The sequence below is a fragment of the Euprymna scolopes genome, chromosome 6, assembly GCF_053919585.1.
Source record: "Euprymna scolopes isolate OS-2025 chromosome 6, ASM5391958v1, whole genome shotgun sequence".
Lineage (NCBI taxonomy): Eukaryota > Metazoa > Mollusca > Cephalopoda > Sepiida > Sepiolidae > Euprymna > Euprymna scolopes.
The window spans coordinates 156,506,825-156,532,729 of record NC_136487.1 but is presented as its reverse complement, the minus strand read 5'-3'; positions in this window follow the sequence as shown (position 1 = coordinate 156,532,729).

Here is a 25,905-nt window from a genome sequence, read left to right as displayed (position 1 = left end):
ATCCCTTCAATGTGCCCACTGGGTCTGGGTGCTACTCGTGACAAGCAGTCTGCAATTGGAACTGTTTTTCCTGGGGTATATTTTACAGTAAAATCATATCCCTCGACCTTCAATAACATTCTAGCCAGTCTTGGGGGCGCTTGTGCTAGATTTTTCAATGCTATCGACTCCAATGGCTTGTGATCCGTATGAATTGTCGTTTTGTGGCCCCAAACGTAACTGTGAAATTTCTCCAGGCCAAAGACGATAGCCAACATCTCCCTCTCTATGTTTGAGTAGCGTGTTTCTGGTCCGGAAAGTGCTTTGCTCGCGAATGCTACTGGTCTGTCGTTTTGTAGCAGAGCCGCGCCTATACCCATTGAAGACGCATCTACCTGTAGCACTATTGGTTCTTTAGGGTCGAAGTATCGGAGTGTCGTATGATTTCCGATCTCTTTTTTGATTTCTTCGAATGCCTGTTGTTCCTGTGAAGACCATGTGAAGTCATTCTTCTTCGATGTTAACTCACGTAGGGGTTTTGTCAGTGTCGCGAGTCGTGGAGAGAATTTGTTCAAGTAGTTCACCAGGCCTAGGAAGCTGGTGAGCTGTTTTGCATCCTCGGGGGGTTGCATCTGTGTGATCGCCTCTATTTTCCGGGGATCTGGCTTGACACCGTCTCTTGAGATTATGTGGCCGTAGAAAGGGATTTCGGAGGTTTTCACCACAAATTTCTCTGAATTAAACCTGCAGTTTTTTTCCCTTGCTCTAAACATTAGCTGCCTCAGTGCCTTGTCATGGTCACTGCCGTCTTCCTCGAATCCGTACACTACTATGTCGTCGCATATGGATAGGACATTTTCGAGGTCTCCGAAGTTTTCCTGCATGGCTCTTTGGAACTCATCTTGGGCAGATTTGACTCCCATGGGGTACCTGTTGTACATGTATCTGCCATGTGGGTTAATGAATGTTGTGAGACGTCTCGACTTTTCGTCCAGTTTCAAATGCCAGTAGCCGGACTTGATATCGACTTTTGTGAACCATCTAGCGTTGTCTAGTTCCACAGTGATGTCTTCGAATGTCGGAGTCGCATAGTGTGGTCTGTGCACTGCTTTATTTAAGTCTCGGGGGTCGAGGCATAGCCTGACCGATCCGTTCCTTTTAGTGGTACAGACGAATGAGTTTACTCAGGGCGTTGGGTCCTTTACAGGGGAAATTATTCCCTGGGCCTCTAAGGAGTCCAACTCCAATTTCAACTTTCCTTTTAGGGATATTGGGACTCGCCGTGGTGGGTGGACAACTGGTGGTACTTCGGAGTTTAAATGGATGGTGTGTTCACCTGGCAGACAACCAATGGAGTCGAATACGTCTGGAAATTCCTCAATGATTTTCCTCCTTTCTCCAAGGTTTCCCATCGTACATGGTTCCTGCACGGGGACCGGTTTCATGTCGTGCGGGGGAGTAGGCCGGGATGCTTTGTCCGTCACATGAGTTGTGTCCGTTTTTATAGCCAAGTTAAGGGTGACTAGCCCTAATTCTCTTGATGTTTGGAGTCCTATTAGTATAGGGTCTCTTGATTTCACCACGTGAAAGGTCGCTTTAACGAACTTGTCGCGGGATCTGACCCCTAAACGACAGGTCCCTTCTTGGTCTATCGTTGAGCCTCCAAACGCAATTAGCCTTATAGCTGATTTTTCCAGTGGTACTCCTTTCAGTTCCTTGAATACCTGTTTAGGTAACAGGTTGCTCATTACACCTGTGTCGATTTTCGCGTCAACCTCTATTTGGGCTTTGCTGTTGCCTATCTTCAGTTTTGTGAAAGCTTCTGTGGTCGCTAACGGTAATTCCTTTACTGTGTGAAAGTACAGCTCCTCTGTGGAACTGTCGTCGTTGCTACCCATATGTGCTGCTGCCATGTGGATATTATTCTTATTATATTTCCTCTGTGGCTGGAATGACTGTCTGCGTGTGTGCCCCTCGTCTCCCATTTTAGAGTGGCAAACTTTAGCAAAGTGTCCCTTTTTATTGCATTTTAGGCAGTATTTGCCTTTAGCTGGGCATTTATATTGATGGTGTTTTGTGCCACAATTACCACATGTGGTAGGTCCACTGGGCTGTCTGGCTCTAACTGCGAGTGTAGAGCTGTCTTCTACTGCTGTTGTACGTAATGCTTCCATTTGTTTACACGTGGCTTCTTCTGTCTCGACGATTCCGAGTGCTTTCTCGATCGTGAGATCGCTTCCTTCTCTTATTAGGGACTTTTGTGCAGACTGTAAATAAATACCGAATATGAATAGGTCCAACACAATGGTCTCTTCCACCGTCCGACCGTATTCACACTGTTTGGCTGTCTGACGCAGCCGACTTAGAAATGCGTGTGCCGATTCATCTGCGTTTTGTTTACATTTTAGTAGGTTGTGTCTAGCTACACGAAAGTTCGATCGCGGATTCGCATATTCCTTAAAAAATTGGATATATTTATCCAATGTCCTTTCTTCTCCCTGTCGAAAGGGAAAAGTGTCACTTATTTCCTGGCCCTCGATACCAGACCATATTAGCAAGTAATTTAACTTTGTGTCTGAATCTACGTCTTTCATTGGGCCGTCGAAATATAAATGAACTTGCCTGATAAATCGGTCCATTGATTTGGCCAAATTTGAAGTGTTCCAATCGATTGTTGGAGGTGGTAGTTGCGAATATGTATTCATCGTCGATTGCGAGAAAAATACCGACACCACGTGTGTTTTTGTATTAATTTTTTTTAGATCCCGAAAATGTTCGTTTTTTTTTTTTTTTTTTTTTTTTTTAGGGTAATATTGTTACTATTCCTTTGATTCTTTAGAGGATCCCACTTCTGACACCATGTCGTGATAATACATACTTTGGAAGCATTGATAAACAGACTCGAAGGTGGTGTAAAATACGTTCTTTATTGTCTAGTAGTAAACGTTGCACTGAGAAACAATGGCGGACGAGATTCATACGTCACGGACCAAGGGGCATAACTCTAGGCGACTAATAGTCTCTTAGCCTATATTATGACATGTGTAGAAATATAATACGGCATAATCACGTTGACAAACCGGTTCCCATTAGCTCACCGAAGTTAAGCAACGTTGAGCCTGGTCAGTACGTATTAAAATGTACTAAAATGGGTGACCGTTTGGAAGTTCCAGATGCTGTATGGGCTCTTTGCTTATCTCGACATTGTTCTAAGTCGTCCTAGACTTTTTGCTACTGAACTCAGTTGTTTTATTGAAATTGGGTGCCGATAAGATTTTTCAGGTGCAGAATGTTATTAAGTGTGATTAAGAGGGTGAACTCAGTGTTTTTATTAATTGGTTTAATCCTGTTACATAGAAAATATTTGTATGTTTAGTTTTATCCAATTGCCGAGTTTAGTAAAGACAGGACAACAAGACTGAAAGAAAGGCAGAAGGGAAAAACGAAAAGAGAGACTGAAAGAAAGAGTGAAAGAGAGTCAGTTACAAAAAAGATTAAAAAAGAGAAAAAGAGAGAGAAAAAAGGCTTAATAAACCGAAAGAAAGAAGAAAAGGTTAGAAGGAAAATATTGAAAGAGAGGCTGAACAAAGAGAGAAATGGAAGACTAAAAAAGAAACAAAGACGAAAGAGCAGAATAGAGAAAAAGAATGATACGACTGAAACACAAGAAAAGACTGAATAGAAACTGGCAGAACAGAATGAGAAAAAAAAAACGAAGATGGCTGAACAACTAAAAAGAAGTAATAAATGAAAGAAAGAAAGAAAGAAAACTGAAAAGACTGAAAAAAAAAAGAAAAGAAAAAATAAATGATGTCCGATTAAAAACCCGGAATGTCTGATTTCTGCAAATCTTTTTTAATTTTTTTGATCGATCAGCTTAAAGATTAAATCTCAAATGATTTTCATTGTCAAATTACGCCCCCCCCCACATACACTCCCCCATTCCGGCCTAACATGGCTATTGTGGAGCTGACAGAATTCACATCTTCATTTTCCCATAACTATGGATAATCTCGTGATTTCACGCCAGAAAACTCATTCAAGGTCGTATGAGTGTCAGCGCCAATCGTTTTTTTTTTTTCAGAATACAGTTCAAACGTATTACAATTCAGTAACCTTATTCATGAGGAGCGTTCAATAAGTAATGACCCTGACCTACTTACAGTTGCCCGATCTGGCTGAAATGTTGCATGTGTAATGATTTATATCTCTATGGGTTGTGCTACACATAATGAAACCTGGGTCTATCACCATGATCCAGACACCAAAACTCAGTCAATGCAGTGAAAACACTTGGACTTACTATGAACAAAGCTTCTTTCTTAGAACTACTTGCTTGTGGAACTCTCTTCCGTCTGCCTGCTTTCCAGCTGACTACAACACGGTCGTCTTCAAGTCCAACGTAAGCAAGTTCTTGATGATGAGAAGTTCTGAAGTAATCCAATTTACCAAATTTCCACTAACGATTACTACGATATTATCCTATTCACTATCGCACACTTATTAACCCTTATCCCCGAGTGGCATTCGGGCCTTGATAAGTGATGACTCCTTTATAAAAAAGATAAAAATAAAATAAAACTGTTTTCATTCTTTCACTATTTGCCCATCATTTTTCCTTTGGCGTGCACCACAATACCGCATTTTCTCGACGGACTACAACCCTATTTAAAACGTCTCTAATTGTTTGAAATTAAGTTTAATTACAAAAGAAATGTACAATTTCATAATACAAGGGTGGGAATTGGAACCACAAAAAATTCCACACACAAGAAAAGACTAATATTTAAATCAAATACAATCAGGGTCAGGTTAAAAAGACATACCTAGTTTATTCTCAGGATTGACCTTTCACGGTTTTCCGGTTGATTAAAAACCGGAAAATCAGGCCAATTTCTAAGTGAGAATGGGCTTAAGTGGAAGCAAAAAAAACAAAAACAAAAACAAAACAGGGATTGAGTTAGGGAGTCAATGTTGCCTTTCTAAATTTAAAAAGAAACAGATGTAATTTGGAGGGAAAGGAAATAACAAAAATAAAAGGGGTGTTACTTGGGAGGACTCTATTATTAAACAAATTATAAATGGTAATTATCTAAGAGGCTATTTTAACCGATAAAGGTTCGAAAAGAATTTAGAGCCGCGCGTGCTATGCAGTGGTTACCAAGAAAAGAAGACTAGTGAACTGAAGGATTACGTGACAGTTCGCCCGGTTCCTGCGGGGGCTAGGCATAAATCTCAAAGACCATATGTGGGGGAAACCCCACATATAAGACCATTGCCCTTGTGGCAATCAGTTATTGGTCAATGTAGGGGAAACCCTTCATACCAATTGTCACTTCCCGGGGAGCTGGTCCCCATTTCCCCAATCTCTCCACATTAAAAAAACGGCCTTGAGCCTAATTTGCTGAGGGGGAAAGCAAATAAATACACTGGAGAATCACGTGACGCATGATGACCACGTAGTGTTCTTTTTCTTTTTTTTCTTTCTCATCTCACAGTTCCTACCTGACATATATGCTTTTTCTATTTTACAGCTCCTGCTGATATTTTCCCACGCGTTCAGACGAACTCTATTACAACTTTGTCACAATAAAAAGGTTAAAATTCTATGTATTTTTTTTTTTTTTTTTTTAAATTGTAAAGCAATTTTTACGTGAGATTTTTTTTTTAAGTCAATTCTTTTAATGATAAATAAAATTTTTCAGTCATTATTTCGAAATATTTGGGGGATATTTTTATCTTTTCAATAGATATCGTCTATAAATATAAAAACTAATACATAAGTTTACGCAATAAGTAAAAGCGATGTTTTAGTCTTAAGTTGATTTTAAAATTTTTATTTTATATGAAATTTTTTTTAGTAAATTCTTTTAATACTAAATGAAACTTTCCAGTCAGTATTTCGAAAGATTGTAATTATTTTATACAGAATTTGAACCATAAACTTTTATATTCATATATATATATATATATATATATATATATATATATATATATATATATATATATATATATATTCGAAACTCCACGGATTAAAGACTATCCACTTATCTATTGTTTCCTTTTCAGATTAAATATGTTTTTAACTCATTTCAAAGTGTTTTTTAACATGTTTTATTAACTGTTTGCTCGTATACATATATATATATATATATATATATATATATATATATATATATATATATATATATATATGATGATTGCAACGTCTTGTCAGACGAGTGCCACTCCCTCAGACATTTAAAATCCATGAGCCCAAATGCCTGAGGGAGTATCTATACAAATATGATGTTACAGAGTCTTAGCTTTGTACGACAGCTAAGTCCCTCTCTTGGTTCAAAATGTTGAGATCCAGCAACAAGCAAGAGCAAGATAGCCAGCAACAAATTAAACTGCAGACCAGCTTAATGCGGGTAATGGTCTTCCGCTTTATGGTTTTTTAAATCAGAGATTTGCTTCTCCTAGAAAGGTTGCCTTCACCACGGCTTACGGGAGCCCTCTCCACCCCAATACACATATACACACACAAATATACGCATACATATATATACATACATACATATATACATACATATATATACATACATATATATATACATACACATATATATATATATATATATATATATAGAGAGAGAGAGAGAGAGAGAGAGACAGACAGACAGACAGACAGACAGACAGACAGACAGACAGAGAGAGAGAGACAGAGACAGACAGACAGACAGACAGACAGACATTCTTGAACAGCACGGAATGCTTAATCGTCTTTTTTTGTAATTTCTCCATTTTTTCGTGTGGTTGTTCTAATATCGCGGTCAAATTTGTGTAAGAAAGTTCCATAAGAAACATCCATCTGTTTTTTTGGGTTTTTTTTTTTGCAAGTATTTTCAACTTATTTTTTTTCAGTTGTTTTGATGACTGTTTCCTTTAAAATCTGGATGTTTTTATACGCTTCAGTTCAAATTACATTTAAATTACTTAAAATAGTGAAGCTTGTTGTGTGTAAAAAATGTTTTAACGTGTTAAGAACGTGGCTAAAATAAATGTACGATGATTTAAAAGTGTGATTTACAATGTCGTATGACAGTTTTTTTTTATTAATTTTGATAAACAAATTTAGATTACAACATATATAGAGATATACATATATAACTTTATGTGCACACACGCACACACACACACACACACACACACACACACACACATATATATATATATTGTGTATATTTAGGCAGCATTTTCTCATTTAGACAAATATTATTGAATAGCACGGAATTATTCTGTTTTACAATTTTCCTTTTTATCTTCTCCAATCTCCGAATAGTCCTTTTTGTGTTTTTCTCAAAATTGCATATGTTTGATCCATAATCGCGAGCGCTTTCGACAGAAGTACTTCTATCATCCTCAGGCATATTGTAGAAATAAATGTAGGGATTGTTTTTTAATTTACTTATATATTTTTTTCCTAGTCACATGGTAATTTGTTACAAGTTAAGTGTTTGGACTTTTTTTTTTTACACACACACACACACACACACACACACACACATATATATATATATATATATATATATATATATATATATATATATATATTGGATGGTTACGTACCCAGTCACTTAAAAATGTTATAACTGTTGTCAAAATGTTAAAAACTGCCTAAAGGCGACTGGAGAAAATCAGTTGAACGTAGTTGCAAAAAAAAAAAAAAGAAAAAACAGATTGACGAAAACGACCATGGAACTCTCTGAAACGTGAAAGAGGGAAACAAGGTAAGTTGCAGTCGCTTTTGCTAACCGAATTACGACGACTTATGGCATTATGAGAGAAGAAAAATAACGTTTATAAATATAAACACGTTTCGTGACTTGCAAAAAATGGCGTCGCAAAAAGTGACTCCCCCCCCTTGCAAGAAATGGTCAAGTTGACCACCACAGAATTAATCTTATATATATATATATATATATATATATATATATATAATATCTGTATATAATAGTTAGTAGTTACTAATTGAATTTTTAATGGACAGATTCACCATTTATTAATACATGACAAAAACAACATAAAACTATTTTTAAAGCCTATAAGAATTGCGAGACAACTTTATGTGCATGTTTTTGGCTGCAACACAACTTTGATACATATCGAATCTATGAAGCTCACGTCTGCACCATTCTGTTATGTGTGTGAAACCTGTCTGATGCGAGCAAATGATCTACAAAAGCGTAAGGTTTTCGATTACTACTGTTTACGCTGCGTCCTTCGTATTCATTGGCAGCAATTCATCTCAAATACTGTTGTATATTCTCGCTGCAACATATCCTCGTAGTAGCAAGCTCTTGCAGAACATTTAATAACAACATATTGTTTATCTTCGTTAGTTTGACTTGTAAGAAAATGAGTTTTAGAAAGAGTTTGTGCGTGTGAATGAATGATTAGACGGACCTGTTGAAAGCGAGAGTTCATAGATGCGCGCTGAAGTTAGTAGTAGAAGCGTGCGTCCATGTATGGACGGGGGTAAAAAAGGTTAGACAACCCTATGGAAGGAGACTTCATGTATGTGTGGTTGAAGTTATCGTTTTGGTAGCCACGATAGATTCTTTGCTTTCTCGTCTTACTAGAACCACCAATCCCCGGGTTCAAAGGGTCCGGGTGAGTTGTGTTGCGCCCCAAGAGAGTAATTGGGGATTAGTTCGTGGTACGTGGAGATGTTTTCAGTCCGAGAGCAAGGAAGAAAGAGGGAGAATTGCCGCGTATTTAACCTTTTATAGACTTAGTCACGTGGTCAATTCACCTGAGTGATGGCCTTTTGTAGAACAAGCCAGAAAGGACGTTGATTGCTACAACCAATCAGCAATGTTATAAAGCAAAGCTATTCAAAATCTTATGCCGTGAGTATTCGCTTTTGTTGTTACACTCTTCTATGGAGACGTCTTCACTAGTTTGGCCACGTTCTTCGTCGTTACCTAAGTGATTTCATCCATAAAATCAGTGAACCAATCTTTCCTCGTGGTGATTTCATCCATAAAATCATTGAACCAATCTTCCCTCGTGGTTGGGAAAAGATGGAGAGGTCAGCTGAAAACCTGACTCAGAAAAAAAAAATGACATCGAGCAGATCCTGGGCACTCGCTTCTATGGGGGTCAGCCCTTGAAATCGTGATTGGCTAACCATCACATCTGCTACTGCTGTAACAGAGCCGCTGGTGTTGGGAGCAGCAGCAACGGCATAAAGATATGCAAATGACCAAGCCAGCTGTGCGAAGTGACGAGAGATAACAGAGATAAAATGGGTGTTCAAAGATACACGTGTTCGGCAAAACAGGTGTTGGCAGAAAGGTGTTCGAAACATGATGAGAGAATCACGTTTGAGACACGTGGGTGACGGAAACCCTAACCCTAACCCTCGTCAAAGTCTCTTTCATCTCCTCGATTGTTTCATAACGACAGCCTCTTAGGGTTTCCTTGAGCTTAGGGAATAACTAAAAGTCACAGAGAGAAGGTCTTGACTATCGCGAGGGTGAGGAATGTCTTGATGCCAATCTTGGTCAAATAGTCTGATCTTATCTGAGCACCCTTGGGTCAAACTTTGCGCAAATCTTCCGCATCTTCAGTTCCTCGAAAATAATTGTGTGTACAGTTCCCACATTGACATCAAACTGTGCATTTATTATCCCTATACGACGGTCCTTATTCATGAAATTCTTTATTTGGACAATTAACTCTGGTAGTCTGACTTTCTTACGCCTCCCACACATCTCATGATTCTTCACAGGTTCCTTGCCTTCCTTAAATCTCTTACGCCACTCAAAAACAGGTGCTCGATTAATGCAAGACGGTCCAAAAGCTGTCTGAAGCATTTCATACGCTTTATTATTATTTTTTTTTTTGGCATGTTTTAAAGTTTAAAACAGAATTTTATTGCATATCGTTTTTCTAAAGTGTCCTCGCGTCCAAATTGCATTTTTGAAATTCACCAGCTGTGACAATCAGACTTTAGTAGGGTGAATTCCAATTCCTGCTGTAGTTGTTCATTTGAGCTTGAAGTCATAAAAATTGGTCAATAATCTCATAAGACGTATACGAATAATATACTGAATTTTCAAGAGTCTACAACAATTTTAAATATCTGTACAAAAAAGTCTGGAAACATATTGAAGACACCTTGTACTCTTATCTCTCGGCCATCCTAATTGTTCCAGATTAATTGACAGATTGACAAACAAAGCCACTCATAGAGAAGCGTGGACGACTGTACACATTTATCGGCTGTAAGTAAATCATACATCAGGTTTTTTTTCCGTAAATGGACGAATCTAAGATAAAAATCAATTAAGACGAAACGAATTACCGAGAAATCAAGATGGCGGAATGCTTTGCTCGCGGCGATAAAACGGTGCAAATATTGCTTCCGAAGAGAAAACAAAGATTTATATTAATTAAGTTTGGCGGCGAGCTCAGCTGGGTTTTGATTCTAACAAGATATTTTGTCCACGTAAATTGAAAAACAAAAGACGCTTTCTTGCAATCGAAATAATGATCGAAGTTTCCCCAACAACGGAGAATAAAAATGTTTGCATGGAAGTAAATGTTAAACGAATTTTATTTGAAAAAAAAAAAAAAAAAAAAAAAAAAGAAAAACGACAAAAAACGACGATTTTATTCAATTTCTCAATTTTTCTGTTAAAAGTCTTTTAATATTAGGAATAACCTTTTTTTCTTTAAAACCAGAGAACTTTTGATTCCACTTAGAAGTCTCGTTCAAGATGATTGTTGTGAAGTATTATCTTTTGTAAATAACTAGGCGCACCTACTCGGCGTTGTCCGGGTGTGTCTTTTATTTCTAATTTTATTTCGCTTTTTTAACTATTTAGTTTATATATATATATATATATATATATATATATATATATATATATATATATATATATATATATGATTTTCAGAATGTGAGAGATTGTATATAATAAATTCCACAGCCAGACAACGTCACAGCCCACAAGAGCCATGACAGTCAAAGAACCGGAAGTCCAAGACTCGAGTTTCGCCCTCATTTGGGCTCATCAGTTAGACACATCCGAACTCAAGATTCGAAACCCGAGCCTCTTGCATGCAAGCAAGCACTCTACCAACTGAGCAAACGCCCTGCACACAAGAATTTCCATTAACCAACACAGATCAAGCAAACCGCGCCGAAATCCGACTGTGTAATGAACCTACTTTGTCTCAACAAGGGACGCGGTCATTCAACCAGCTAATAACCCCAAGTCAATGTCTCACAAGTAGGAGTTTTAACTCGAACGGACGATGCCATCCAGCAATGCTAACCCAGGGAGCAACATGATAGGATTTTCAGAATGTGAGAGATTGTATATAATAAATTCCACAGCCAAACAACGTCGCAGCCCACAAGAGCCATGACAGTCAAAGAACCGGAAATCCAAGACTCGAGTTTCGCCCTCACTTGGGCTCATCAGTTAGACACATCCGAACTCAGGATTCGAAACCCGAGCCTCTTGCATGCAAGGCAAGCACTCTACCAACTGAGCAAACGCTCTCTTTCTCTCTCTCTCTCTCTCTCTCTCTCTATATATATATATATATATATATATATATATATATAGAGAGAGAGAGAGAGAGAGAGAGAGAGAGAGAGAGAGAAAGAGAGAGAAAGAGAGAGAGAGAGATGTTATTTGTTTTCATTTTTGCGATACGTTTTGAATGAATTCAATTATTTACGAAAGTGCATTTTTACCTAAATGCGAGTTGGGAATAATTTTCCCTTTAACCAATTTGGTACCCCCACATGGGGAGCGGTATATATATATATATATATATATATATATATATATATATATATATATATATATATATATATATATATATATATATGTATATATATCGTTTTTCTTTTTAAATATAATTATCTACTGACACGTGTTTCGTTGTCATATATATATATATATATATATATATATATATATATATATATATATATATATATATATATACAGTGATGATCATATTTATTGGCACGGTAAAATAAAAGTTAAATTTTGTCTAATAAATTCTAAAAAAGGGATTAAATTAAAGAAAATGACAAAGTATATTATGTATTTTTAACTGGCCTTTCCGATGCAGCAATCGGATTTTAGAAAAAATAAATAACAAAGGAACAACAAACATAATTGCAAAAAACCCTTGTTCAAAATTATTGGCACGATTTATTTAATAATCAATTGTATAGCCTTTGGCCTTGATTACCTTCCTCAGTCGCTTTTCATAGTTTACAACCAAGTTGTTGCACTCTTAAGTAGTAATTTTAGCCCACTCTTCCTGACAATAATCCTCCAATTGAATAAGATTCTTAGGCTTCCTTTGCATTACCCTCAATTTTAATGTTCTCCATAAATTTTCAATTGGATTAAGGTCTGGGCTTTGTGATGGCCACTCCAAAACATTAATATGATTGTCCTCAAGCCATTTCTTAGTCAGTTTAGCCGAATGCTTTGGGTCATTATCTTGCATGAACCACCAACGACGACCAAGTGAGAGCTCTTTAGCAGAGTCTTTCAGGTCTTCATCCAATATTTTAACATAATCTTCCTTTTTTATGCTACCTGTGACCTTAACAAGTCGCCCTGGTCCAGAGGCAGCAAAGGATCCCCAAAACATCAAACTGCCTCCACCGTGCTTCACTGTGGGTATGGTGTTCTTAGGCAGGAAAGCTTCGCCAGATTTTCTGTAAATATAAGGCACTTTATTATGGCCAAATAACTCTATTTTCGTTTCGTCAGTCCATAGAACACGTTTCCAGAATGCAACATCTTTATCAATATGACGTTTTGCAAAGGCTAGCCTTGCTTTCAGGTGCATAGGCTTCAATAAGGGAGTCTTTCTCGGACGACATGCTTTTAAACCAGCTCTCTTCAAAACTCTACCAACTGTATGTCGAGATACATTCACTCCAGAGGTGCTCTGTTCATCAACAATCTCCCCAACAGAGATCCTTGGGTTTTGTTTTACTTGTCGAACAATTTTCCGTTCATCTCTTGGGGAAAGAATCCTTTTTCTCCCTCTACCCTCTAAACTCATAACGTGGCCTTGCGATTTGAACTTGTTTATTATGGCTCTAACAGTGGATTTGGGAAGGTTTAGCTTCTTTGAAATCTTATCATAGCCCTCCCCATTGGTATGGCATGCTACAACAAGCTTCCTGACGTCTTCGCTATGTTCCTTAGTTTTAACCATGGCGATTGAAAATTATAATTTAGTCACTTATAATAGTTTAAATAAAGCGCTATCTAAAAATTATCTGAAAAAAATTATTCACTGAATTAGCGTTAAACAAGCATAATATGGCTATAACAAAAGTCCAGAAAGCACGTAAACCGGAAATTGATTGATATTATACTGATACTAAAAGAAAAACAAAGCCGTGCCAATAATTTTGAACAAGGGTTTTTTGCAATTATGTTTGTTGTTCCTTTGTTATTTATTTTTTCTAAAATCCGATTGCTGCATCGGAAAGGCCAGTTAAAAATACATAATATACTTTGTTATTTTCTTTAATTTAATCCCTTTTTTAGAATTTATTAGACAAAATTTAACTACCGTGCCAATAAATATGATCATCACTGTATATTTTTTTTTTTTCTTAAATCAGCCCAGCCTTGACAGTCGTGTTTTAAATTTCTTCCATTTCTTTTTTCTACGCACATCTTATCTTTCTTTTAATAATATTATTTGAACTTATTCCCTTTTCCCTTGTGAGTTTGTGAATTATTCCACGGATTTCTGCCTTTTGGATTAATTTGGACCATCTTCCAACTACGCGATTCCGTTGGATTTTACTTGTGAAAATGGAAATTTAACCAACTTTTTTGGATTCTGGATTTTTGAATTTTACAATTATTGGATATTTTACACTTCCCGTGAAATCACCTTTTTCTTCACTCTATTCCCTCTTCTTCACTATTTGTTACTAAGTAAGATCTATGACTTACATGTAGTTTCATTAAATACTTATGCAAGCAAAATCAGATCCCGCATTTTGCTAAATCCTACCCTCTGAGTAGAAGCAAAGTATTTCTTCGAAACTCCATGGATTAAGGATTATCTACTTGTTTTGTGCTTCCTTTTTAATATTAAATATGTTTTTAACTCCCTTTTCAAAGTGTTTTTAACATGTTTTATTAACTACGTGTTCTTATATATATATATAATTATTTTTTTACTATAATAATTAAATACCTACAGACACTAGTGTTTCATCCTTTCGGGAATCTTCAGTGCAGGGTGTCACGATTACTACCAGTCGAACGATTCGAACCCCGTATCACAAGACATCTCTGGCTCGATTAGCGGAGACCTAATCCATTCGGCTACCATTAACTGCTTGAAATAACGTTGAATTTTAAACATCTTAATTTTAAGTGTTCATTTACGTCAGGCAGACAGTGATCTAATCGTTATACGATGATCTACGCATAAGAGCTAAATTGACCGACTTTTAATTCAACTGGAAGTGCTCAACGATAAGAAACGAATTTCTTAAAGGGGCTGTCATAATTATTTTTTTACTATAATAATTAAATACCTACAGACACTAGTGTTTCATCCTTTCGGGAATCTTCAGTGCAGGGTGTCACGATTACTACCAGTCGAACGATTCGAACCCCGTATCACGAGACATCTCTGGCTCGATTAGCGGAGACCTAATCCATTCGGCTACCATTAACTGCTTGAAATAACGTTGAATTTTAAACATCTTAATTTTAAGTGTTCATTTACGTCAGGCAGACAGTGATCTAATCGTTATACGATGATCTGTGTGTGTGTGTGTGTGCAATGCACACAGGGTGATGTGATGCGCAAGTGTGTTAGCTATAAGGTAGCGTCTTGGCTTACGCACCATCTCGCTCTCAGCAACCACCACTGGCTAGCCTTGCGCGAAACGAGAAGCCGAGTGCGTAAGTCTTCTCCTGTCAGTACACAGCCTCTCCATCATCAAGACCTCTGCTGTGCCTCCTCATGGTCACACACGGTAACTGGTTGTCATGCGACTCCAGGCTGAATCAGTAGAGGATCTCGGAACAGTAGGGAGTCCCAGAGGGACTGTGCTACGGCCCACCGACGTGTGGACATGCCCTGACACATTACCAATCCCTATCCCAGCCATGGGTCAAATGGCCTCACTGCCTTGTGAGAGCCATGGAAATGGATAAGGCTAGGGGAGCAACCCCGACAGAAACGACGGAGTGGAGCCCCTTAGGCGGTTGGATGGCATACTTGCCTCCCTCCGGCAGCTCCTGCACCCTTGTTCGTCCCCAGCCGTCTCGACTATGTCTTGCCGTTGGAATTGGGCGGGCCAGGACGAGAGAGTGAGGCCGATGCAGCGCAAGTCCCCCTCACTAAAATCCAAATCCAGCGCAAGTCAGGGTGTCAAACATTGCGTCAACACCAAGCCCTGTGGCGATGGGCGAGCGGCAAAGCAGCAGGTGTGGAAATCACTGGGAGCTGTAGCTGCAAACCTGCACACAGGCGGCCCAGAAACTGGTTGTACTCCATTCGACCGAAGCAGCAAGAGGGTGCAGGCAACTGGCTGGCCGAGCAGTCCTTTTCAGGATCACTCTGCTCGCCTCCATGGCATGAGGACGGGGCGATAAAAGGAGCCCTAAACATAGCTGCTTCACCATCACCCCTGGCCAGCATACTGCGGCTGGCGGGGTTTCCCTCACAGCGGTCGAGACATGAGAAAGAAAGGGTTGGTGCTTACCTTAGCATCATGGAATGTTCGTACTTTGCTCGACAACACCAGAGCTGACCGACCCGAGAGAAGAACTGCTCTCATAGCAAGGGAGTTTGCCCGTTATAAGGTAGACATCGCAGCCATCAGTGAGACTCGCCTCTCAGACAAGGGTCAACTGACAGAGTCAGGTGGCGGCTACACCTTTTTTTGGAGTGGACGCAGCAGCGAGGAGCGCAGAGAGGCTGGCGTGGGCTTCGCCATCAAGACTGAGCACGTGAGGAAGCTGGTCAGCATCCCGGACGGCATCAATGACCGGCTGATGAAGATGCAACTCCCGCTCAGCAATGCAAGAACCGCCACACTGATCAGCGCCTATGCACCAACCATGACTAACCCCAAAGATACTAAGGACCAGTTCTATGAAGATCTGGAAAGCCTCATCTCCGCTGCTCCGCAGAGAGAGAAGCTCATCATCCTCAGCGACTTCAATGCCCGCGTTGGCACGGACCATTCCACTTGGGACCGGGTTCTTGGCCACCATGGAGTGGGCAAGTGCAATAGCAACGGCCTACGGCTGCTCAGCCTTTGCGCTGCACACGACCTTTCCATCACCAACACCATGTTCCGCCTACCCACCCGTAGCAAGACGTCGTAGATGAACCCACGCTCCCACCACTAGCATCTGATTGACTATGTCATCATCAGGGCAAGGGACAGGAGAGACGTAAGATTGACCAAGGCTGTGTGTGGTGCCGACTGTTGGACAGACCACCGCCTGATCATATCCAAAATGTGCCTCTACATCCAACCCAAGAGGCGGCCTCAGGGCCAGAAGGTCACAAAGCGCCTTGATCTGGAAAAACTTAAAAGTCCAGATGTCATCCATGAGCTACAGGAAGCAATCAACGACAAGCTATCTGTCCCCCTCACCATCTCGGACACTATTGAAGATCAGTGGGCACACCTCAGAGACTCCACCTACTCCATCGCTCTTGAAATCATTGGACCCAAGCAAAAGAAGCACCAGGACTGGTTTGATGAAAATGACTCTGAGATTCAACCCCTCCTGGAGGAGAAATGCCAACTTCTCCGTGCACATCAGAGTGACCCCAAGTGCTTCGCAAAGAAAGCTGCCTTCAACAACATCCGCAGCAAGGTGCAGGCCAGACTCCGCTCCATGCAGGATGCCTGGCTCAGCGCCAAAGCAGATGAGATCCAGGAGCATGCCGATAGCCATCATATGAAGAAGTTTTACGATGCGCTGAAGGCTGTCTACGGTCCCCAGTCCTCTAGCTCCTCCCCCCTGCTTAGCTCCGATGGAACAACTGTCTTGAATGACAAAAAGCAGATCCTTGACAGATGGGCGGAGCACTTTAACAGCGTGCTAAACCGACCATCTTCCATCAACGATGAAGCCATCGACCGACTACGCCAGGAGCCTATCAACGAGGAGCTCGACATCCCACCCTCGTCAGAGGAAGTAAGCAAAGCCATCAAGCAACTTTCCTCTGGGAAGGCCCCCAGCCCCGACTCAATTCCAGCAGAAGTATACAAAGCTGGTGGACCTACACTGCTTTTAAGACTGACAGAACTCTTCCAATCCATGTGGGAGAGTGAATAATTACCCCAAGATTTTCGTGATGCTACTATCGTTCACATTTACAAACGCAAGGGAAATCGTCAGTCATGTGACAACCACCGCGGGATATCCCTTCTTTCCATTGCCGGGAAAATCCTGGCCCACGTCCTTCTCAACCGCCTGCTGGTGCACCTTGAAGATGGTCATCTTCCCGAGAGCCAGTGTTGCTTTCGAGCAGGCCGCGGGACGACTGATATAATATTTGCTGCACGCCAACTGCAGGAGAAGTGTGTCGAGCAGCACCGGGGCCTCTACACCACGTTCGTCGACCTGACCAAGGCCTTCGACACTGTTTGCCGAAATGGCCTCTGGCGGATCATGGAAAAATTTGGTTGTCCAGACAGGTTCATCGCCATTGTCAGGCAGTTCCATGAGGGCATGACCGCTCGTGTCCTGGATGACGGCGACCCCTCAGAGCCCTTCCCTGTGACCAACGGGGTCAAGCAGGGCTGTGTCTTAGCCCCAACGCTCTTCAGCATGGTTTTCTCTGCCATGCTCCAGGACGCTTTCAAAGACAGTCACTCTGGCATTGACATCAAGTACAGATGTGACAGGAAATTGTTTAACATCAGGCGAATGCAGGCAGTCACGAAAGTGAGGGAAACCATCATCATCAGAGACCTTCTCTTTGCCGATGACTGTGCCCTTAATGCCCCAAATGAGATAGAGATGCAAGGTTAAATGGACAGATTCTCCACCAGTTGTGACAACTTTGGTTTCACCATCAGTACAAAGAAGACAGAAGTTATGTACCAACCTGCCCCAGGAGATGCATACCATGAACCCGGCATCACTGTCAAAGGGCAGAAGATCCATGCTGTGGAGCAATTCACCTACCTTGGCAGCACCCTCTCCCGCACCGCCAACATTGACATTGAGGTTAACCATAGGATCTCCACAGCGAGCAGTGCATTTGGAAGACTTAGAGACAATGTGTGGAAGAGGAGAGGCATTACACTCGCAACCAAACTGAAAGTATACCGAGCGGTCGTCCTGACAACCCTACTCTACACCTGCGAAACTTGGACGCCATATAAAAGACATGAAAAACAGTTGAATGGCTTCCACCTCAGATGCCTCCGTAATCTTCTCAACATCCGCTGGCAAGACAGAATTCCTGACACAGAAGTCTTGAAGCGCGCGGGGCTCCATACCATCACCACCATAATCCGCAAAACCCAGCTCCGGTGGGCAGGCCATGTCTATCGAATGCAAGACAGCCGAATCCCCAAACAACTTTTCTATGGGGAACTCAGCCAGGGAAAGCGGAATGCAGGGGGCCAAAAGAAACGATATAAAGACTGTCTGAGAACGTCCCTAAAAGACTTTGACATCAGCCCCCAGTCTTGGGAGAGTCGCACTGCTAAACGTTCGGCCTGGCGTTGCGTCATCAGCCTAGGAGCCGACAGGGCAGAAAATCAACGCATGACACATGACCAGCAGAAGCGCAAGAGGAGGAAGGAGAGAGCTGCCGGTTCACAGCCTGCCGATACCGCCTTCACGTGTCCAGAGCACGGATTGGCCTCATCAGCGATCTCAGGACCCACAAACCCCTGACGCCGAATTGATTGATACCTTGGTCATCGTCGATTTCGACGGACGAGCAAGAGAAGAAGAGAAGAGAGATACAATGATCTACGCATAAGAGCTAAATTGACCGACTCTTAATTCAACTGAAAGTGCTCAACGATAAGAAACGAATTTCTTAAAGAGGCTGTCATAATTATTTTTTTACTATAATAATTAAATACCTACAGACACTAGTGTTTCATCCTTTCGGGAATCTTCAGTGCAGGGTGTCACGATTACTACCAGTCGAACGATTCGAACCCCGTATCACGAGACATCTCTGGATCGATTAGCGGAGACCTAATCCATTCGGCTACCATTAACCGCTTGAAATAACGTTGAATTTTAAACATCTTAATTTTAAGTGTTCATTTACGTCAGGCGGACAGTGATCTAATCGTTATACGATGATCTACGCATAAGAGCTAAATTGACCGACTTTTAATTCAACTGAAAGTGCTCAACGATAAGAAACGAATTTCTTAAAGGGGCTGTCATAATATATATATATATATATATATATATATATATATATATATATATATATATATATAATTTTTAAATATATAAATTATATTTTAAAAATTATTTTAAAAATAATACATATGCCGCTCCACATTTAGGGGAACCAAAATTGGTCAAAGGGAAAATTATTCACAACTCGCATTTCGGTAAAAATAGACTGCCGTATAATTTATGTGATTTTTCCCCGATTATTTCTTTTTATATTAATTTGTTTTCTACCCCGCCATATTCATGGCATATTTTGTATTTAATCGTAATTTTCCTCGGTTTAGCTCTGTTGAGCGAGGGACGAAACTCAGTTAGCTAGTCTTTTTCATTTTTTTTTTTTAATCATCATATTAATTGGTCTATATTATGCCATAATTAAATTATATACATACAAAAGGAGTTTTCATACACACACACACACACACACACACACACACACATATATATATATATATATATATATATATATATATATATATATATATATATATAATAGTGGCCTGGGAGACAAGGCCACAGGGAAGACAACGGAGCAAAGAATATGGAGCAGAATTCATCCCAACGCAGCAAAACCAAAGCTAGCTTGCCAGAACACTATATATACAAATGTAGGGCAAATTTGGGCATATTTAATTGATTTAAAAATATAGGTTTCTTTTTACCAATTTTCATAAAATGTTAACCACAGAATAGTATTATAATCTTCTAAAGGCATACAAATTTTCATGTAGTTTCGTCCCATAAAACCAAAGATATGGGCATTTCAATATTCAATTTGGCTACCAGTATATATATATATATATATATATATATATATATATATATATATATATATATATATATATATATATATACATACATATATACATATATATATATATATATATATATATATATATATATATATATATATATATATATATATATAGTCCTGGTCAAAATCATAAGACCACTTAAGAAAATAAGTGTTTACGCATATTATCGAATTTTTAATCAAACAAATGGTTGAAACCATTGCCAAAACGGAAAATATGATGGAAAAAAATGAAATCTGCTTCATTCGAAACCTTAACCCTGATCTAATAATTGCAATGTAAACCATGAATGTAAATGCCCAGCTATAATGCTGGTCCTCGATTTTTACTATCGACATTTCCCTCTACTTGAAGCCATTACAGTCCACCACTACATTTCTTCCTCTGACTACCAACCGTGTCTGTTAACTCTTTGACTCTCAACTCTTGACCAACTGATACATGTTTAGCTTATCATTACATCATTAACAGCATGTGACCAAAGACATAAATCGAATGATCTACCTTCGTCACGTATTTTGTTTATGTTCTAACATTCTTTTCTATTAAAACATATTTCTTTATATTTATCTAAAATTCCTTCTTCTAATTGTTTATAGAATCTAGTATGTTTTAATTCCTAAAAAATCATTCAACCATATTGGTCCTTAGATTGCATTTTTCTCTTTAAACAAATCTAATTCAATCTACACAACAATAAGAATAATAATCTTCTGGCTCAGATATTTCGGCAAAACCCTGAGTGTGCTAATATGTAACAAATCTACTAAATTCCTATTTACAATGACTCCCCACGTGTCTGGAAGTGTGCTAGAAGATGGTGGATCAGAGACTGATCATCTCTAATCAGATCGGCGCAATAAAGAGAGGACCTGCAACTAGTGATCTTGATAACACTGAGGACATCCTCTGGTGCCCTACTATGGTACATATGTTTGAAAACACACAAACGCACATACATTGTGAATGTACTTTGAAATATTATAATGGCTGAAGTGTTTAATCGGAATTTCATAAAGTGAAAATCTTTACCTGGAAATCTTTTTCAGAAGATGATCGTCCAACAAGAACCTCCACAAAGGCCGAACTGTCATTTCCAATGTCGATCGAGTGGATGACTGATGCTTTTTCAAACTGACATGAAAAAAAAAATAAATAAATAAAAAACAGGAAATAATTTAATCATAGCAAAACAAATATTAAACAAAATTTTTTTTTTCAAATATTTCCGATTCTCAATTTGAAAATTAAAAGTTTGAATTAGAATATTATTATACAAAATAATACAGTATTATCACGTTGATACACCAGTTTCTATTAGATCAAACTTGAGTGATATTAAACCAGGTCAGTACTAAAATAGATGACCATTTGGAACTACCAAGTGCTGTATGTGCTCTTCGCTTATCTTTCATTGTTTTTAGTATTTACAATTACATACACAACCACCTTTACTAAGGGTATCCATTGTTTTAATAGATGGAATAGAGGTGATGATAATATTGTTGTTATTGGTTGTTTGTTTTACGGCATATCAACCCTTTTCAGGTTATTTAATGCCGAATCCAGTGATTTTGAAGAAAACTTTTTTAATAGAATATATTTGGGTTTTTTTTCAAGTCGGCTTATATTTAACCCATAGTTGGAACCCTAACAGGTACTATGACTCCGGGTCAGAGTGGACCTGGGAGCAATGGCAATCAAAGGGTGGCTCTACACTCCCCAATGCCCGCAAGCCGGGGCTTCACCATCGGATATAGTTTAAGGTCATATCCAGGACCGGTGATGATAATCGACTAAATACAAGTTAATCAACATTATTTTCATTTTTTTCCATCATATTTTCCCTTTTGGCAATGGTTTCAACCATTTGTTTGATTAAAAATTCGATAATATGCGTAAACGCTTAATTTCTTAAGTGGTTTTATGATTTTGACCAGGACTGTATATATATATATATATATATATATATACTAGCGGGGGAGGTGCCGGCTTTGCCCGGTCGTAAAATAAATACGCTTAAATATGATATTTTAGTTTGTCCATATTACGTATATATTATTATAGACTCGTGATTTCCAAAGTAAAAAAAAAGGTATTTAGGCGCCAACAGTTATAATCGAAACCGAAACTGTAGCATTCAAAGCTGGTGACGTTGCCGCTGTACCAACGTGACACACATATAAAATGATTAAAAATCAAAAATAAACTAAGATGAATGTACAAAATGTTCAACGTTTTTTTCAATTTTGACTAATTTTCGACCCCTTAAAAACAATTTTAACCCCTTAAAAACAATTTTAACTAAAATCCCATAAATGAATGTTCCGTAAAAAATCTAATCATTTGAGGCCCGTAGCATGGCTCTTCGACTTTTAGTTTCGGGGGAGATAGAGTTTAAAAATATGGAGACAAACATACAGACAGACACACAGACAGACAGACACACAGACAGACAGACAGACAGACAGACAAACCGACGAATAGACCAACAAAAAGACTGACAGACATGTAGGTTGCATATATATATATATATATATATATATATATATATATATATATATATAATCGGTTCGAACTGCACCATCCACACGGGCTGTTTCTAACCTCGTCGAACTGCACTCGATATGACAGGTGCTCTTTCGATCGTACGCTGTCCCGTTACAAGTTGGCCTATTGATCATCTTCACACGTTGTGTTTCCATGGTGGGCCGTCTCCTATCCTGTGTAGTCTCCGGGTTATTAATCCTTCTGCTGGTCCCTGCAGCTCGTTGCAAAATGAAGAGTGCTCACCACAAACAAACAGAACTCCGGTTTATAACAATAGCAACTATTCACAACGGCTACTGTCTAAATGGAGGTGACTGACTATAGCAGTGAACGATGTATGACCAGACAAGTAAAGTCACAGATTTCCCATTAACACAAGCTAGTAACATTATAATATCAGGCCTTGAGGGCCCCCAGGTCGGCAGTGCTTCACCATCCCAACCGTATATTTATACTATTTCATCAATGCCAAGTGACTCATCAGATAGCTTTGACACATTAACACAGTAGTTGTGAATTCAACTGGACTAAATGTCTGGCTGCTGCTATGGCTTTGTGCCTTTTTATTTTGCTTTATTAAAGGAAATTACAAAATACAAAGTGCCATTTCCAATTCTTAAGAGAACAACTATAAGCTGAAGTTCTATTTCCACATCTGCTGTGTACCTGTTGTTTCTCTACTTCTATTTTTCTGCTTGCTTTTCATAGTCTCATCAGTATTTTAAGTTGAATACTCTAAAGTTGCAATGTAGAAACATTAGAGCTTCTCCGTTCTCAGGACACAGCCGGTTGCAGGTTCTTCATAGGTGCATACACATTATCACCTGTTCTAAAGGTCCTCTTACTCTTCATGGATGAAAGTGGTGCGCGTAAATATTTTGAAGTCATTTTACTCAACAATGGTAAGGTCTCCTTGTCTTGTCTTGCGAGTCGTGTTAAAGCTACATAATGATCAAATTCTTTTGTGCACTTATGAATAAAGGATTTACCCCTTTTGAGTTTAGATTAGACTTCTTGTATTTCTGTTGTATATGCAGTTCCAGTCTCCAGATTTAACGCAGCTTCTACCTGCTCCAAGTTTGGATTTCTAACCGTAAGTTTATTTAAAGATAATTCCTCAAACAAGCTTGAAAGAGATACAGTTTTACTTTCACTTTGATCTTCTTGACCATCGACAAAGCTTGAAAAAGTTTATCCTGATTCTGATTCAAAATCATCAGTGGAAAGTAGATGTAGAATCGAATTCTTAATGGTGTTTTTCATGCCATTTTTTTTTTTTTTTTTTTCTTCTTCTTCTTCTTCTTCTTCTTCTTCTTCTTCTTCTTCTTCTTCTTCTTCTTCTTCTTCTTGTTGTTGTTGTTGTTGTTGTTGTTGTTGTTGTTGTTGTTGTTGTTGTTGTTGTTGTTGTTGTTGTTGTTGTTGTTGTTGTTGTTGTTGTTGTTGTTGTTGTTGTTGTTGTTGTTGTTGTTGTTGTTGTTGTTGTTATTATTATTATTATTATTATTATTATTATTATTATTATTATTATTATTATTATTATTATTATTATTATTATTATTATTATTATTATTATTATTATTATTATTATTATTATTATTATTATTATTATTATTATTATTATTATTATTATTATTATTATTATTATTATTATTATTATTATTATTATTATTATTATTATTTAAATTTGAATCTTGGATCTAGGAAAGTAGACACACACGAGTTTTATTATTTAGATCGGATGAACGTCTTGTTTCCATTGATTCACTGAATTATTCAACAGTGGTAAAAAGGATTCCATTAAAGTAAGAAATATTAGAATTATATTGCACAGCTTTTGGGAGAAATTATTTCAGAGATACAATTGCAGGTATTATCATTGATATGATTGAAGTTCTGTTACTTGCTTCTTTGGTGATTTCTTCAAATGGCCTCAGTAACTTGACAATTTTCCCCCATTTTTATTCCCATTGATAAGTTGTGAATGTGAGAAATTTATTATCAACAGCATACACTATAAGAGCTTTCCCTCGTTCTAAATTCCATTTCAATATATAATATGTTGAATTTCACTGCGTGGTCACATCTTAAAAGTGCATTTTTCCAAATTAAGCTGATCCTGTATTTCAGTTAATTTTGTTAATTGCTAATAGAGAGCGATTAAAGTGAGAGACTATAATGGTTTCCATGGTCTGTTAGGAAAATAATGAATCATTTATTGAGAGTTGCAATGTATGTATGAAGCATGATAATCACTCTAAACAACATTCCCTGACACTAACAACCATATTTGTACTGAATCCTGCAAGACTAAGAAAACTTTATTGAAGATTTTATACTCATCCAAAACATTGTGCAATTCTTCACTAATTATTGCCCCTGTGTGTGTACTTCGGAATGAAACAACTCTAAGAAAAACTTTGCACTGTTCAAGGTCATTTTTCGATCATTTTTTTTTTTAATAGAGGCCGTACATTAATTAATAAATGTACCGCATACTGGTAAAAGGATGAGATCATTCTACTACTTCAGACACTTCTCACCCTATATTGTGTATATGGCAGGTGCTCGTCTGAACTCCGATCTCTGGTCCCCCCTCGCCAATCTTTCACGAAAAACACCCGTCTAGCTGAATCCACTGTGAAAAATTTCCCCCACTCTATATCTGTGCCTAAATCAAAACGCGGATTTCATGAGCAAAGCTTCTTTCTTAGAACTGCACGCCAGTGGAACTCTGTTCCGTCTGCCTGCTTCCCTCCGGACTACAACTTGGATGTCTTCAAGTCTAATGTTAACAAATTCCTAATGAACCGCCCCCCTAATTAAACACTTCATAAAATCTCCTCACTAACGTGATGTACTTACAATAACCCTTATCCCTGAGTGGCTTCCGGGCCTTGATAAGTGGTGATCACTGTGTAAAAAAAAAAAAAAAAAAAAAAAAAACTTGTGTACATCGAATTTCTGAGAGACGATTTTAAAGTTATTTTGGGGGTCGACTTATACATAGGTAATGTTTATCGACTTATACATAGGTAATGTTTATCGACTTATACATAGGTAATGTTTATCGACTTATACATAGGTAA